Consider the following 16,302-nt stretch of genomic DNA (forward strand, 5'->3'; position numbering starts at 1 on the left):
TGGAAAGCTTTTTGAGAGAGAGCCTTTGCTAACCATGTGCCTGCTTTATTATTATTATGGAAATACAGTTTTTTTAAGTAGTATGCTTTTTTAATTGCGTTTTTCTGCAAAAGCTTCCTAAAGGCCTCCCTAGCTTCATTAACCGATTTTGTAATATCTGATTTCTGGGGGTTGAGTTTATGTTGCTGTTCTAGAGATTGTAGATTAGCAAGTAGTTTGTCATATTCTGTGTTATATTGTTTTCTTAGGAGTGTTTTTTGTTTAATAAGCTCGCCCCTGATCGTTGCTTTATGTGCTAACCAGTTAGTGATACTGTTCGTGTCTGCTGGGGAGTTGTATAAGAAGAAATCTGTAATGTTGGACTCAATTTGTGTTTTGATCACTGGGTTATGTAATATAGTGGGGTCTAGGCGCCAAATGGCTTGACGCTGGGGAATCGTTGGCCACATAAGGTCCAAGGTGATTGAAGCATGATCCGACCAAGAGATCGGGAGGATCTCCGTGTCGATAGCTTTTGCTATATTATTATGATCTACTAACCAGTAGTCTATTCTTGTGTAAGATCGCCCTGGATGTGAATAAAAGGTGTAACTTCTTGTTTTAGGATGGTGTAATCTCCATACGTCTATTAACATTAGTGTATCTAGTGTATGGGTGATATGAGACCTATGCTTTTGAGTCAATTGACTCTTACCTGTGGAGCTATCAGTGTTCGGATTCAGGGTCATATTGAGGTCTCCTCCTATTATTACCATACCTCTCTGTATTTCTCTTAATTTGTTTAGTGCTTTGTTAAAAAACGTTAGTTGCTTTGTGTTGGGCGCATATATATTCATTAGTGTTAGGGGGTTGTGGTAGAGAGTTCCCACTAGTATCAGAAATCTGCCTTCTTCGTCAGAGTGTTGCTCTAAGAGCTGGAATGGAAGTTCCTTGCTTATTAATATGCCTACCCCATTCTTCTTAGTGATATTGGAGCTGAAATATTGTTGGGTATAAAGTTTAGAGTACAATTTGGGACTTCTTTGTTTAGCGAAGTGGGTTTCTTGTAAAAACACCATCGCTCCTCTCTGTTTTTTAAACCAAGCTAGAGCAATAGATCTTTTGTTTGGAGAGTTCAAGCCCTTGCAATTTTGTGAGATAAGTTTTATGTTGTAAGCCATTATGTATGGTGTCCCGCCTCCCCCCCTGTAGTGTTATGCAGCTTGTTACCTGATTCTAAGTCTTCTATTGCCCAAAAAGGGATAAGTTTTAATGTCTGATGAGCTTCCAAATATTCTTCCCAGTACATTTCTGACCAACCAACCAACATAACCTGTGAAAACTCTAGAAATAAACAAAACAACATTGTTAACAACAAAAAAAATTTTTTAAACAGTAATACAATTTACACTCTCCCTGTATCTATGGAGAGTGAACACCAATAAGTTGGGGAGATGCAAAGACCTAAATTGGTCCAGACACAGTTGGGGCTACCTAGCTGTATGTTTGCATTTATTTGTTATTATAGATTCATTTTTATTTTAATACAGTTTAATGTAATTTTAGTTTAAAAGATAGGTTGGATTAATCATTAATTTAATATAGTTTAATGTATTTTTATTATAATAGGGTAGGTTAATTAATAGTTTAATGTAATTTTATTATAATAGGGTAGATTAATTAATAGTTTAATATAGTTTAATGTTATTTTAAAGGTAAGTTTAAATTTATTATAAGATAGGGATGAGTTAATATTTAATAGTTTATGGCGATGTGGGGGTTAATACATTTATTTAGTTGCGGTTGGCTCCGGGAGCAGCAGGATAGGGGTTAATAACTTTATGTAGGTGGCGGCGGCAGATTAGGGGTTAATAAGTATAATGTAGGTGGCGGAGGGCTCCGGGAGCCGAGGAATAGGGGTTAATAAGTTTATTAGAGTGGCGGTGGGCTCCAGGAGCAGCAGTTTAGGGGTTAATAAGTTTATTTAGTTGCGGCGGGGTCCGGGAGCGGCGGTATAGGGGTTAAACATTTTAGTATAGTGTGGGTGTTTAGTGACAGTATACAAATAAAGCTGTGAAAAAGCCGAAGAGCAGCGAGATTGATGACTGTTAGTTAACAACAGTCCGCTGCTCATCGCCCCGTACTTGGTACGCGACTTTTTGACAGCTTTTATGTTAAATATGGAGAACGTATTCTGGTCCAAGGCAGCGATATTAGGCGATCAGGCAAGCGTATTGGTGCCGGCGAATGCAGCATGGTTGACGGCTTGATAAATAGGCCCCCTATGTGTATTATGTGTGTTTGTGTGGCCACACTTTTTTTTTAATTGGATAAGCTAAAATGAAAGCTTAGAAATTACACTGATCAAACTATTGTGCACTCTATTTATATATATATATATACTAATACTAAAGCCCGTGTACACGGGCCATTTTTTTCAGAACAGCGGTCCCACCCCTTGCTCTCTCCCCCCTTTCTTTTGCTCTCTCTTCCCCCCTCTCTTTTGCTTTCTTTCCCCCCTCTCTTTTGCTTTCTCTCCCCCCTCTCCTTTGTTCTCTCTCTCTCCCCTCTTTTGCTCTCTCTCTCCCCTCTTTGGCTCTCTCCATCCTTTCTTTTGCGCTCTCCCCCCCCTCTTTGGCTCCCCCCCCTCTTTGGCTCTCCCCCCCCCCCTCTTTGGCTCTCTCCCCTCTTTTGCTCTCTCTCCTCTTTGGCTCTCTCTCTCCCCTCTTTGGCTCCCCCCCCTTTGGCTCTCTATCCCCCCTCTTTGGCTCTCTCTCCTCTTTGGCTCTCTCTCTCCCCCCTCTTTGGCTCTCCCCTCCCCTTTGGCTCCCCCCCTCTTTGGCTCTCCCCCCCCTCTTTGGCTCTCCCCCCCCCCTCTTTGGCTCTGCCCCCCCCCTCTTTGGCTCTCTCTCCCCCCTCTTTGTCTCTCTCTTTGGCTCTCTTTCCTCTTTGGCTCTCTCTCTCCCCCCTCTTTGGCTCTCCCCCCCTTTAGCTCTCTCCCCCCCCTTTGGCTCTCTCCCCCCCCCCTCTTTGGCTCTCTCCCCCCCCTCTTTGGCTCTCTCTCCCCCCTCTTTGGCTCTCTCTCCCCCCTCTTTGTCTCTCTCTCTCCTTTTTGGCTCTTTTTCCTCTTTGGCTCTCTCTCTCCCCCCTCTTTGGCTCTCCCCCCCCTTCTCTTTGGCTCTCCCCCCCTTCTCTTTGGCTCTCTTCCCCCCCTTCTCTTTGGCTCTCTCTCCCCCCCCTTCTCTTTGGCTCTCTCTCCCCCCCCCCTTCTCTTTGGCTCTCTGCCCCCCCCTTCTCTTTGGCTCTCTGCCCCCCCTTCTCTTTGGCTCTCTGCCCCCCCCTTCTCTTTGGCTCTCTGCCCCCCCCTTCTCTTTGGCTCTCTGCCCCCCCCTTCTCTTTGGCTCTCTGCCCCCCCCCCTTCTCTTTGGCTCTCTGCCCCCCCCCCTTCTCTTTGGCTCTCTGCCCCCCCCTTCTCTTTGGCTCTCTGCCCCCCCCTTCTCTTTGGCTCTCTGCCCCCCCCTTCTCTTTGGCTCTCTGCCCCCCCCCTTCTCTTTGGCTCTCTGCCCCCCCCTTCTCTTTGGCTCTCGGCCCCCCCCTTCTCTTTGGCTCTCTGCCCCCCCTTCTCTTTGGCTCTCTGCCCCCCCCTTCTCTTTGGCTCTCTGCCCCCCCCCTTCTCTTTGGCTCTCTGCCCCCCCTTCTCTTTGGCTCTCTGCCCCCCCCTTCTCTTTGGCTCTCTGCCCCCCCCTTCTCTTTGGCTCTCTGCCCCCCCCCCTTCTCTTTGGCTCTCTGCCCCCCCTTCTCTTTGGCTCTCTGCCCCCCCCCTTCTCTTTGGCTCTCTGCCCCCCCCTTTGGCTCTCTGCCCCCCCCTTCTCTTTGGCTCTCTGCCCCCCCCCTTCTCTTTGGCTCTCTGCCCCCCCCCTTCTCTTTGGCTCTCTGCCCCCCCCCCCCTTCTCTTTGGCTCTCTGCCCCCCCCTTCTCTTTGGCTCTCTGCCCCCCCTTCTCTTTGGCTCTCTGCCCCCCCCTTCTCTTTGAATCTCTGCCCCCCCCTTCTCTTTGGCTCTCTGCCCCCCCCCTTCTCTTTGGCTCTCTGCCCCCCCTTCTCTTTGGCTCTCTGCCCCCCCCCCCTTCTCTTTGGCTCTCTGCCCCCCCTTTCTCTTTGGCTCTCTGCCCCCCCCTTCTCTTTGGCTCTCTGCCCCCCCTTCTCTTTGGCTCTCTGCCCCCCCCTTCTCTTTGGCTCTGTGCCCCCCCCCCTTCTCTTTGGCTCTCTGCCCCCCCCTTCTCTTTGGCTCTCTGCCCCCCCCCTTCTCTTTGGCTCTCTGCCCCCCCTTCTCTTTGGCTCTCTGCCCCCCCCTTCTCTTTGGCTCTCTGCCCTCCCCCTTCTCTTTGGCTCTCTGCCCCCCCCCCCTTCTCTTTGGCTCTCTGCCCCCCCCCCCTTCTCTTTGGCTCTCTGCCCCCCCCCCTTCTCTTTGGCTCTCTGCCCCCCCCTTCTCTTTGGCTCTCTGCACCCCCCTTCTCTTTGGCTCTCTGCCCCCCCCCTTCTCTTTGGCTCTCTGCCCCCCCCTTCTCTTTGGCTCTCTGCCCCCCCTTCTCTTTGGCTCTCTGCCCCCCCCCTTCTCTTTGGCTCTCTGCCCCCCCCTTCTCTTTGGCTCTCTGCCCCCCCTTCTCTTTGGCTCTCTGCCCCCCCTTCTCTTTGGCTCTCTGCCCCCCCTTCTCTTTGGCTCTCTGCCCCCCCCCTTCTCTTTGGCTCTCTGCCCCCCCTTCTCTTTGGCTCTCTGCCCCCCCTTCTCTTTGGCTCTCTGCCCCCCCCTTCTCTTTGGCTCTCTGCCCCCCCCCCTTCTCTTTGGCTCTCTGCCCCCCCCTTCTCTTTGGCTCTCTGCTCCCCCTTCTCTTTGGCTCTCTGCCCCCCCCCTTCTCTTTGGCTCTCTGCCCCCCCCTTCTCTTTGGCTCTCTGCCCCCCCTTCTCTTTGGCTCTCTGCCCCCCCCCCTTCTCTTTGGCTCTCTGCCCCCCCCCTTCTCTTTGGCTCTCTGCCCCCCCCCTTCTCTTTGGCTCTCTGCCCCCCCCTTCTCTTTGGCTCTCTGCCCCCCCTTCTCTTTGGCTCTCTGCCCCCCCCTTCTCTTTGGCTCTCTGCCCCCCCTTCTCTTTGGCTCTCTGCCCCCCCCTTCTCTTTGGCTCTCTGCCCCCCCCTTCTCTTTGGCTCTCTGCCCCCCCCCCCCTTCTCTTTGGCTCTCTGCCCCCCCCCTTCTCTTTGGCTCTCTGCCCCCCCCCTTCTCTTTGGCTCTCTGCCCCCCCCTTCTCTTTGGCTCTCTGCCCCCCCTTCTCTTTGGCTCTCTGCCCCCCCCTTCTCTTTGGCTCTCTGCCCCCCCCCTTCTCTTTGGCTCTCTGCCCCCCCCTTCTCTTTGGCTCTCTGCCCCCCCCTTCTCTTTGGCTCTCTGCCCCCCCTTCTCTTTGGCTCTCTGCCCCCCCCTTCTCTTTGGCTCTCTGCCCCCCCCCCTTCTCTTTGGCTCTCTGCCCCCCCCCCCTTCTCTTTGGCTCTCTGCCCCCCCCCCTTCTCTTTGGCTCTCTGCCCCCCCCCCTTCTCTTTGGCTCTCTGCCCCCCCCTTCTCTTTGGCTCTCTGCCCCCCCCCCTTCTCTTTGGCTCTCTGCCCCCCCCTTCTCTTTGGCTCTCTGCCCCCCCCTTCTCTTTGGCTCTCTGCCCCCCCCCTTCTCTTTGGCTCTCTGCCCCCCCCTTCTCTTTGGCTCTCTGCCCCCCCCTTCTCTTTGGCTCTCTGCCCCCCCCTTCTCTTTGGCTCTCTGCCCCCCCCTTCTCTTTGGCTCTCTGCCCCCCCCTTCTCTTTGGCTCTCTGCCCCCCCCCTTCTCTTTGGCTCTCTGCCCCCCCCCTTCTCTTTGGCTCTCTGCCCCCCCCTTCTCTTTGGCTCTCTGCCCCCCCTTCTCTTTGGCTCTCTGCTCCCCCCCCTTCTCTTTGGCTCTCTGCCCTCCCCCCTTCTCTTTGGCTCTCTGCCCCCCCCCTCCCTCTCTGGCTCTGTCTTCGCGGGACCCCGCCCGGCCACGCCCCTCGCGACGCCCGGCCACGCCCCTCGCGACGCTCCCGTCGGCCACAAACAGCTGTGAGGTCTGGGGAGCGCGTTGCCGCTTCTCACGCAGCAGACCTCACAGCTGTTGAGTAGCTCGCGCTCCCTATCTCACAGCTGCTTGTATGCTGTGTACCTCGCGCTCCCAATCTGTCAGCTGTCAGCTATGCCGAGGTGCGCGAGAATAGAATCTAAGGCCAAGTGTTTGTCTGTACTGCGCATGACGGCTTCAGACAAACACTTGTCTTTTATAATATAGGATATATATATATATATATATATATTTATGTATAGAACCTTGCAAATCAGCAAATTATATATATATATATATATATATATATATATATATATATATATATATGAATATAGCTACACCTCACTGACGAGGCCCAATGAAGGCCAAAATGATTATCTGGGGTTGCTGGGTTCCTTGTTCAGAGAGGAATTGCCTGGTATTTCGGCCTGGACTGACCGTAATAGGCGGGATCAGACTGATATACTACAGGAAAGTTCTACTCTGTGAAAAGCATTACTGGGCTAAAAAGCTGCACCCAGGTGGTAAATCGCCATAGAGCAGGCTAACAATGTTATTGGGCCAGTTGTTCGTTCCTGTGAGTGCACTTCTCTCTGTATGTATATATATATATATATATATATATATATATATATATATATATATATATTTATATATAGTTTATAGCCAGCAGCTTAGCACTCCAAACTATCAGATGTAATCATAACCCGGGTGCATTCCTTAAAGGGACACTTAACACCTGCTTAAGATTTTCTGAACTGTTTCTGAGGAATCAAAATAAACTAATACACTGTTCTCAATGCTGTATGTTCATCTTACTATAAAACTCTTCATGAAGACTCCTCATATTTTCTATGCTTATCCTCAGCTTGTGTTTTCCTATGCAGGGTGCCATCTTGTAACGCACGTTTCAGGCACTGCATTCACATGACATGTGGGCACGGCAGCTTCTCTCACTGATGTTATAGAAGGCAGTGAGCAGTCAAATTGTTGTCAATGCCAATTCACTGTAATGCAAAGTATGCATTACAGTGTATGAGGACAAAGATCTATTTTATATTTGTAATACAGTAATTGCATCTTCTTTTATCAAGCATATTTTAAACGTTTTATGTACTGAACATACCCACAGTGTGTGTTTCACTGTTCACTAAGTTCAGTTTCAATCGCCCGATGTTCAGAGGAAGAGGGGAGGGGGGAGGAGGGAGGGGGAGAGTCTTGAAGACGTTTTTTTAACTCCCTGTTATTCAGTTCTCTGCAATATCTGAGGAGAATTTTCTCTCTGTGTGTTCCAGGAATTTACTTTTGTTTTCATAATCATATTATTTTAATTATCAAACAGCACCACACTTTTTATATAGCATAAAAAGTGTGGTGCTGTTTGATAATTAAAATAATATGATTATGAAAACAGTAGATAGATATGTAGTAGATAGCGTTACCAGCGGCATTGCCTTAGATGTGTCTGATATTAGCTTAAATTTAGCGGTCATAGAGTCCCACAATGAAACGGAGTGTGCAACCGCTAAGTAAGTTTTCCATACATTAGGTCTATGAGTTCTATTAGTCCATAAAAGTTTATAAATTGGTTCTATCTCAACCATTTCCGACTCCAATTGTACCCATTGAATATTATCAAATCTATTATGCCATAATGCAGTCTGAGCCATACGGGTTGCTCTGTAATATGCCAGAAAATCGGGCAACCCTATTCCACCCCCTCTTCTACCTCTACAAAGAGTTTGTTTATTAGTTCTCGCTCTCTTACCTTGCCAAATAAACAAAATTATATGTTTTTGAAGTGGTCTAAGCATTTTAGTTGACAATGAGACAGGCAAGCATCTAAATAGATATAATAATTTTGGGAGAATTGTCCTTTTAATTCCAATTATTCTACCATATAATGAAATTTTCATCTTTTCCCATTTCTGAAGCAAATTTTTAATCTGCCATATCAAAGGAGGATAGTTAAGTTGGTAAAGATCCTCAATCCTATTTGTAAGCATCAGTCCTAAGTATCTCATTCCTTTCTCAGCCCACGAGAAAGAGAAATTAATCTCCATGAGTTTTTTTGTATGTGCTGGTAAGTTAACATTAAGAGCTTCACACTTATCATTGTTGATTTTATAGCCTGATATTGCAGCAAACTTATCTATAGTAGAATATAGTATTGGAAGGGAGATAAGTGGCTTTGTGATCGAGAGAATAATATCATCTGCGAAAAGACTAATTTTGTATTCTTTAGTGTTTGTGTGTATACCTGTGATATCTACACTTCGTCTAATGTTGGCTGCTAAAGGTTCGATACACAGAGCAAACAAAAGCGGGGAGAGAGGGCACCCCTGTCTGGTGCCATTCGCAATTTCAATGGGCTTCGATTTGTATCCTGCAATCTTAACAAAAGCAGAGGGGTGAGAGTATATAGTGGATATCGCTTTTTTAAAGTTTCCCGTTATGTCAAATGTGTCTAGCACCCTATCCAGATAGTCCCAATAGACCCGATCGAATGCCTTCTCTGCATCCAAGGAAAGGAACAGAGAAGGCACCCTATTAACTGACGCAAAATTAATTAAATCAATCACCTTTCTCACGTTATCTGGGGCCTCCCTATTTTTAGTTTAGGCATTAACTTATTAAGTCTGGATGCCAAAATTTTAGAAAAAAATCTTAATATCCTGATTGATTAAGGATATAGGACGATAATTTTTGCAGTGCTGCTTGTTTTTGTCTGGCTTTGGGATCGCCAAAATTCGAGTTAGTAAAAATTATTTCGGGTCACAGCCCCCTTCTAACATGTGATTAAAAGTGGACACCAATAAGGGGCCCAATTCATCCAGAAATAGCTTATAGAAAATACCAGTATATCCATCCGGACCAGGTGCTTTATTAATTTTTAGGTGTTTGATTGTCTGTCTAATTTCAGCTAAAGTGATAGGTGCATTTAGCCCGTCTGCGTCGTCTGAATCAAGCTTAGGCAAGTCGCCCTGACCCAAAAAGTCTTGATAGTTTTCTAATTGTCGGGGATTCCTTTCACCTCGGGGAAGAGCATACAGTGACTGGTAGTATGAAGCAAATGTGTCTGCTATAAGTTGTGGATGGTTAGTGGTAGAGCCATCCTGTTTCTGCAACTGAGGGATCGTCGTAAGCCTCGTCATATCTTTCAATCTACAAACTAACATCTTATCTGGCTTATTAGCGTGAATAAAATATTGTGTGTCAATAAGTTTTAGGGATCTAGATGCTTCTTGAGATAACAATTTATCTAGCTCCTCCCTTTTATCGTTTAACCTTTTAAGCGTGGTTGCGCTCTGAGTAGTACAGTGTTGACTATGTAACTGTTTGATTTCTTCCTTTAGTCTCTCACTATAGATGTGTGCAGCTTTTAATTTAGAGCTAGACTCTCTAATTAATATGCCTCCACACATAAGATGGGTTTTCTACTGACTGTTGGTTGGAACCAATAAAAACTCCAATTTCCTTTCTCAAGAACTCCAGGAAAATTTTATCCTTAAAAAGGGTGGGATTCAAGTGCCAACTCTTATTTCTCAGTGGATCTATTAACCCTGAGAGTGTCGTTAAAACCACATTGTGATCTGACCAGGTGCTAACTATTATGTCTGATTTCACTATCAATGGTGCCAATATCTGGCTCACTAGAATATGGTCAATTCTTGAATAAGCCTTATGGGCTGTGGAATAAAAGGTATAATCCCTGTTTTTGCCATTCTGAACTCTCCAGCTATCTAGTAGGTTGTGATCCAACAAAAAATCATACAATACTTTTCTAAATTTCTGTGTTTGGGAGCCAGATCTCACCCCTGATCTATCCATTTCGGGGTCTACTACCAAGTTGAAGTCTCCCCCAATGATCAGCCTGTACTGTTTCCAGTACGTTAATAACTTACTGATTTTAGCCAGGAATGGGGCCTGGGACTCATTAGGGGCATATATGTTTCCTATGACAACTGGCGTGCCGTGGATTCTACCTCTTAATATTATGTATCTACCCTGTGCAACTATAAAAGTCTCTTCTTCCTGGAAATTGATACTATTATGCATCAGTATAGATACACCACACTTTTTCCTACTACCAGTGGCATGATACTGCAATGAGTACGCTCTGTCCCAATATTTAGGGGTTGCTGACTTAGTGAAATGCGTCTCTTGCATGAAGACTATGTGTGCCTGCAGGGATTTGTACATATTAATGGCTTTGCGCCTTTTCACATTTGAATGGAGACTTTTAACATTATGCGTGAGCACCTTAAGTGTCATATATATATTGATTAATATTTGCTTTTAACATGAGTACATTGCTAAACATTTCTGTAAATAACCCTGATGAGAGGTTTAAACCTACATAAAATGAACAAAGATATTGATTCGACCCTGAATACATCATCACACATTCGGTACCTGAAAATCTTTGACTGTGAGGATCCTGACCTGCTGAGGAAAGAACAATAAACATTGCCAACAATAACATGTAACTGTAGAACTGAATATACAAACAACATTATTTGTAACCCAACATCTGGGTTTAAGAACATAAGAAATAAGAAAACCTGTAAGAGAACTGTTAGCGGACTCAGTGGGAAGGGGAAGGGAAAAGGGAAGGCATGGTAAAAGGTCCAGCAAGAAGGTTATCAAGAAAAAGAAGTCCGCTAGGAACTCCAAGCTGAACCAGTGAACTGAACGGAAGTAATAGCACCAGTCACATTTTGTTTTTCTCTCCTCCCCTGGAGAATCAGCAATTGAAGTTTCAGCAGAATGTATCAGAGAAGTCTCCTAGTACTCTCTTCAAGTGGGGCTCTCCTGATCCCTGCTAGGCCGAGCATTTTTGCCATTTTTGCCCACAGATGTCCAATCTCTTGTAATTGCTTTACACTGTGGCTTTGGAGAAGAAGTCTCTGCGTCGTTAATTTTCTCTAGCCTCAGTTTTTCTAGAATGCTCTGGCCCTCCGAAAGATATGAGCAGGAGTAAGATGTCTTCTCATGCATAAAAATAAGCTTGAACGGAAAACCCCAACGATATTTAATCTGTGCCTTTATTAATACAGAAACCACCGGTTTAAGTTCTCGCCTCCTCCTGAGGGTAATTGGCGAAAGATCTGTGAATAGCTGCAAGGTATGACCTTCAAAGGTTATTCTATGAACATTCCGTACTGCTTGCATAATTTGATCCTTGATATGATAATAGTGTAACTTGGTGATCACATCTCTTGCTGTCGCTGTTGCAGGTGGTCTGGCCAGTGCCCTGTGTGCTCTATCCATTAGAAACAATGAAGGATCTGTATCCGGCAATAATTGTTGAAACAGTTTCAGTAGTGTATCCGGTAGGTTGTTGTATGATTCTGGGAGATTTCTAATCCTAATATTTGATCTTCTTTATCTGTTTTCCAAACCCTCCAACACATCCTAGAGCTTTTGTATCTGTTCTTGTTGTGTTTGTATAACGGTCTGCATACTAGGTATTTCCTCCGCAATATCATCCATTTTATCTTCCAGTGCTGCCGTTCTATCTCCAATTTCTGTGATATCTTGTTTTAATTCCGCGAGAGCTGCCCTCATCTCTTCCTTAAACATTTGCTTAATCTGCAACAGAAGGTCACCACTCTGCGAACCCCCCTCCGATGCTGTATGGGGGCTTTTTGGGGAGGATGGTTGTGAATCTGCATCCACAGATGGTTCCCCAGCATTTAGTTTCTTTTTTAGCTGAGATCTCGAGAGACAGTCTTTAACTGACTGGTTTCTTCCTTTCATTATAGCTAGCTAAGTAGATCACAGTAGGTAGCAAGGACTGGAGTTCAACAATTATTAACAGGGCACTGGTGGACCACTCAGTTCAGGAGAGTTATAATAGATGCATAGGAAAGGGTTCCCACTCAGCCCGCTTATAAGGTATGTTTCTAATTCAGCTCCATGCCTATAGATTTAACAGGTTGCAGCGTATGAATAAGCATGCACCAAGAGGGTGCCAGTTTTTAAGGCTTATTGATTAGTACTCCCTCGGTGTCCCAGTCCCACCTATATCTTGCAGGGCTAGGAAGAGAGACAACAGTGCTTGTAAAGTCTTTTAACTGCAGCAAGCACCCCTCTCAGGTATTATAAATTACTTAGGCTTGTCCTGCCATATAATCTCTCTCCCCAGGAGCTGTGTCCTCACAGGAAAATCACGGAATAGGGAATTGGGGATATGACCCGCCACCACCAAGGATGGCAGGAAAGGGGGAGGGAGAGAAATATAGGTCTAATTATTTTAAAAGTTCCAGGAACTCAAAGCTGCTGTACTTGGATATTCAATGATGTTACACAGGCTATCAGATAGGCAGTCTTTTGATAACAATACAGCAAGTCTGTGTAAATTGGTGACCAAGACACTTTAGATGTTCTTGCAGATTTTGTGGCTATGATATTAAAATGATATGCCCCAGAGAGAAAGAAAATGGCGATTTTCCCGCCACCAGTCCCTCTCCTGTGCTCCTCTGCCACTCAATCTATATACTTTTTGTGACTTGCAGGTTCCCAAAACAGGCCAAATTTCTTCCCAAGTATGCCACTACTTTGTCTCACCTCCGGTTACTGTTCAATAATCACAGCTTAACTTGTTAGTCTCTGGGCTGCTATGTCTTTTGCAATCAGTATTTGGTAATAAAAGTAGTGGGTTCTTACCACAAGCTGCTTGTATATGTCCCAGGAGGCCTGTGAGTCCGGAGTGATTAAAAGTTTCTCCTTTTTTCCTTTGCAACAAACTTTGAGCCGAGGTCCGTTGTAGGCCGCAGCCGCGGCCTTTCCTACTTTTTCTCCGGTTCTGTGATTCCGGCCCTTGACGATTCTCCACAAAACTTTTAAACTTTTATATAAAGTAATTCCCATCCATGCACAAGTGCCTAGGGATTAGAATTTGTGTGATTTCTGCTGAAAATATCACCTTTGTGGCTGATTGTTAACTTTTTATCAGCAGAGCTGTAGCAATCTGCTTCTTCTCCTGTTGCTGGCTAGCTCCGCCTCTCGAAATAATAATTTTAAATACAAAATACAATAGCATAATTGTTGTTTTTTCATAAAATGGGCTTAACATGGGCGTTCCATTGGCATATATGAAATTGTCTCTTTAATCCCAGTGTAATTCTGTAAAGATTTACACACTACAGATCTCACAGTTTTTCCTCGCAAACTAAAAGATGGCGAACTTATCTCAAAACTCTCAAAATACTTTTAACCCATATAAAAAAACACATGAAAATGAAAATATAGGCAACTGTAAGATGCTATACACAAAAAGCAGCATAATATGATTTATATTGGCTGCAGGATTTAATTTTTAAAAAGCCCCTCCCCTTTGCTGCTAACTTCAGCTTAGTGGTGCTTTCCAGCTAGCTTCATTACTTTCAATAGGAGATGTCTCCCCACTCACAGGGACTGCCCCTCTTTTAAGATAATTTTACCAGGGCAGCCCCTTCAAGGCTCAGTGAGAAAAACCACATTTGATCTAGTCGAAGTTTAGATCATGTGGCCTTAAGTGACCTTTGGGGGTGCGCTAAAACTTTTTTGTACAAGAGCCATCTGTTGAATAGGTCTGCTACTGATCATTCTGGATATATATTGCAGTATAGCTGCCTTTTGACAATCATTTCTATGAATATTATCATCTCTGAACTTGAATTAAAGGGACAGTAAACACCAAGAATGTTATTGTTTAAAAAGATAGATAATCCCTTTATTTACCATTTCCTAGTTTTGCATAACCAACACTGTTATAGAAACATACTTTTTACCTCTGTAATTACCTTGTATCTAAACCTCTGTAGATTGCCTCCTTTTCTCATATCTTTTGGCAGACTTGCATTTCAGGCAATTAGTACTGACTCTTAAATAACTCCACGTGCATGAGCACAATGCTATTTATAAAAACCAAAAGAACTAACGCCCTCTAGCTGTGAAAACTATCAAAGGCATTCAGATAAGAGGCGGCCTTCAAGGGCTTAGAAATTAGCATATGAGCCTACCTAGGTTTAGCTTTCAACTAAGAATACCAAGAGAATAAGCAAATTTGATTATAAATTGTAAATTAGAAGGTTATTTAAAATGACATTGAATTATGAAAGTTTAATTTAGACTTTACTATCCCTTTAACACACTTTGTTCAACGTTTGACATCACATTACTGGGCCTTTAGCTTTCCATTTGGATTGCTACTATTTTATCTCCAGCCATGAGTTTTCAAACACACAGATACCTTATCTGGATGTTTTATTGGCAAATAACAATAAGCGTTGCTAAGAGTGGAGCTACAGCTCGTGCAGGTGCTGTAAGAGCACTAGGTTACAAAGTGCAAAAAGGCCTATTTGCTCCCAGTGCAACCACTATAAGCTCAATAGCTTTTTCTTTTATTATATACTAGGTTGCATACTTTCATTTCAAAGCTTGTCCATTGCACAGGAATAGAAATATGTCAACCTGAAGAAAAGCTAAATTATTCCTATTTTGTTCTGTGTCAGCAGAAGTACTTTATCCCTAGCAAATGCACTTGTTTGTCTCAGGAATCAGGTCAGGACATGACTGTACTTTATGCTGAACTATTGGTAATACTATGCTGTGCAAGTCTTTACTATGCTGTCAGTTAGTAGCTGCAAGGGTTATGTAGATTATCTGGCAGGATGGCAAGAAGCTGGCATAACTGTGGGAAAAGACCATGAATGTCATCGGAGGGGTCAGTTGGATATGTAGCTGAAATGATAATGAGCTACAGAAACCAAGTGTCTGATTTGTGGTTTTAGTTTAGCAAATAGCAGGAAAATGGGTTGTGTTGGCTATCTATGTGATGTTAAGTTTGTTGGACATATAGCTGAAATAAAGGACCATAATCTGAGTTTATTTAGGCATTTATCTGGCATAAAGTGAGCTGCACTCGTAAAATGTTGTACAGTATTCTTGAATAAGCTGTATGCATCAGATTCAATGTTATGTTTGGTTAAATAGCTATTATAATTGTGTATCTTTCGGTTAGTGAATATTTAATACTCTCTCTAGAAAAATCAATGTTCCCATCTGTATTATTACTGTTTCTATTTATACTGTATATACCTATATATCTATAGGAATAGATATATAGGTATAGTATATACAGATATATATATATATATATATATATATATATATATATATATATATATACAAAACACGGAAGGGAACTGCACTCTCATACCGGACCGGGTACACATCCCATGACCCTGCAACATGCTCAGCCCTGGGTGCCACTGGCACTCACAGGAAGCTGTGCTGTCCCCAGAGCCACAAGCAGTTAATCCCAGACAGGTCTGGGTGCAAGAACCATAGGGAAAATTACAAAACAAATTAATACAACACACAGAGAAAACCCAGCACTCACTTACGTGGTACCTGAGCTTGTCCCATTTGTCCAGATGCGGTGACTAACCTTTCCATTTTTGCTTTTAAATCTTAGCTGAGAGCTTGTAAGTGAGTGCTGGGTTTTCTCTGTGTGTTGTGTGTATATATATATATATATATATATATATATATATATATATATATAGAGAGAGAGAGAGAGAGAGAGAGAGAGAGAGAGAGAGATAGATAGATAGATAGATAGATAGATAGATAGATAGATAGATAGATAGATAACTGTATATGTATTTAAAATAAAAATTAAATTTTCCTGTATGTGAAGAACATTGGAATGTGAAATAAGTACAATAAATACACAATAAAAACATTTTTAAATATTAAAATGGAATGAAAATGATTTTCCTTGTTTAGAGGTATTTAACTGCAAAGGACTCCAATGTGTATATACACACACATATATAGACATACTGTACATACACATATGTAAACATGTATGTGCATATACAATTTAGCCTTTTGCTGTCAAACACCTGGTTATATACCATATACCTTTGAAACCTTATAACTGTTTTTTTTATATTTATGTGAATAATTTTTATCACATAGTGTATATATAAGTGTAACTGTAATTTTAAATGTATGTTGTTTTTGGTGCAACTCACTACACTTTATACAAGCTTTCAAGCCACGCTAACCCAACAAGCATAAATAGCGATTGCACTCTCCCGTTTATGTATACCTCATCATGTGCAAAAAGACATAAAAAAACAATATCACTTGTGTGCAAAACTTAGAGCACAACTTGTAATCTAGCCAATAATATGCAGTATTCACTGTTAAACTGCTAAAA

This window comes from Bombina bombina, chromosome 1 (genome assembly GCF_027579735.1).
Source record: "Bombina bombina isolate aBomBom1 chromosome 1, aBomBom1.pri, whole genome shotgun sequence".
In the NCBI taxonomy this organism is placed as follows: domain Eukaryota; kingdom Metazoa; phylum Chordata; class Amphibia; order Anura; family Bombinatoridae; genus Bombina; species Bombina bombina.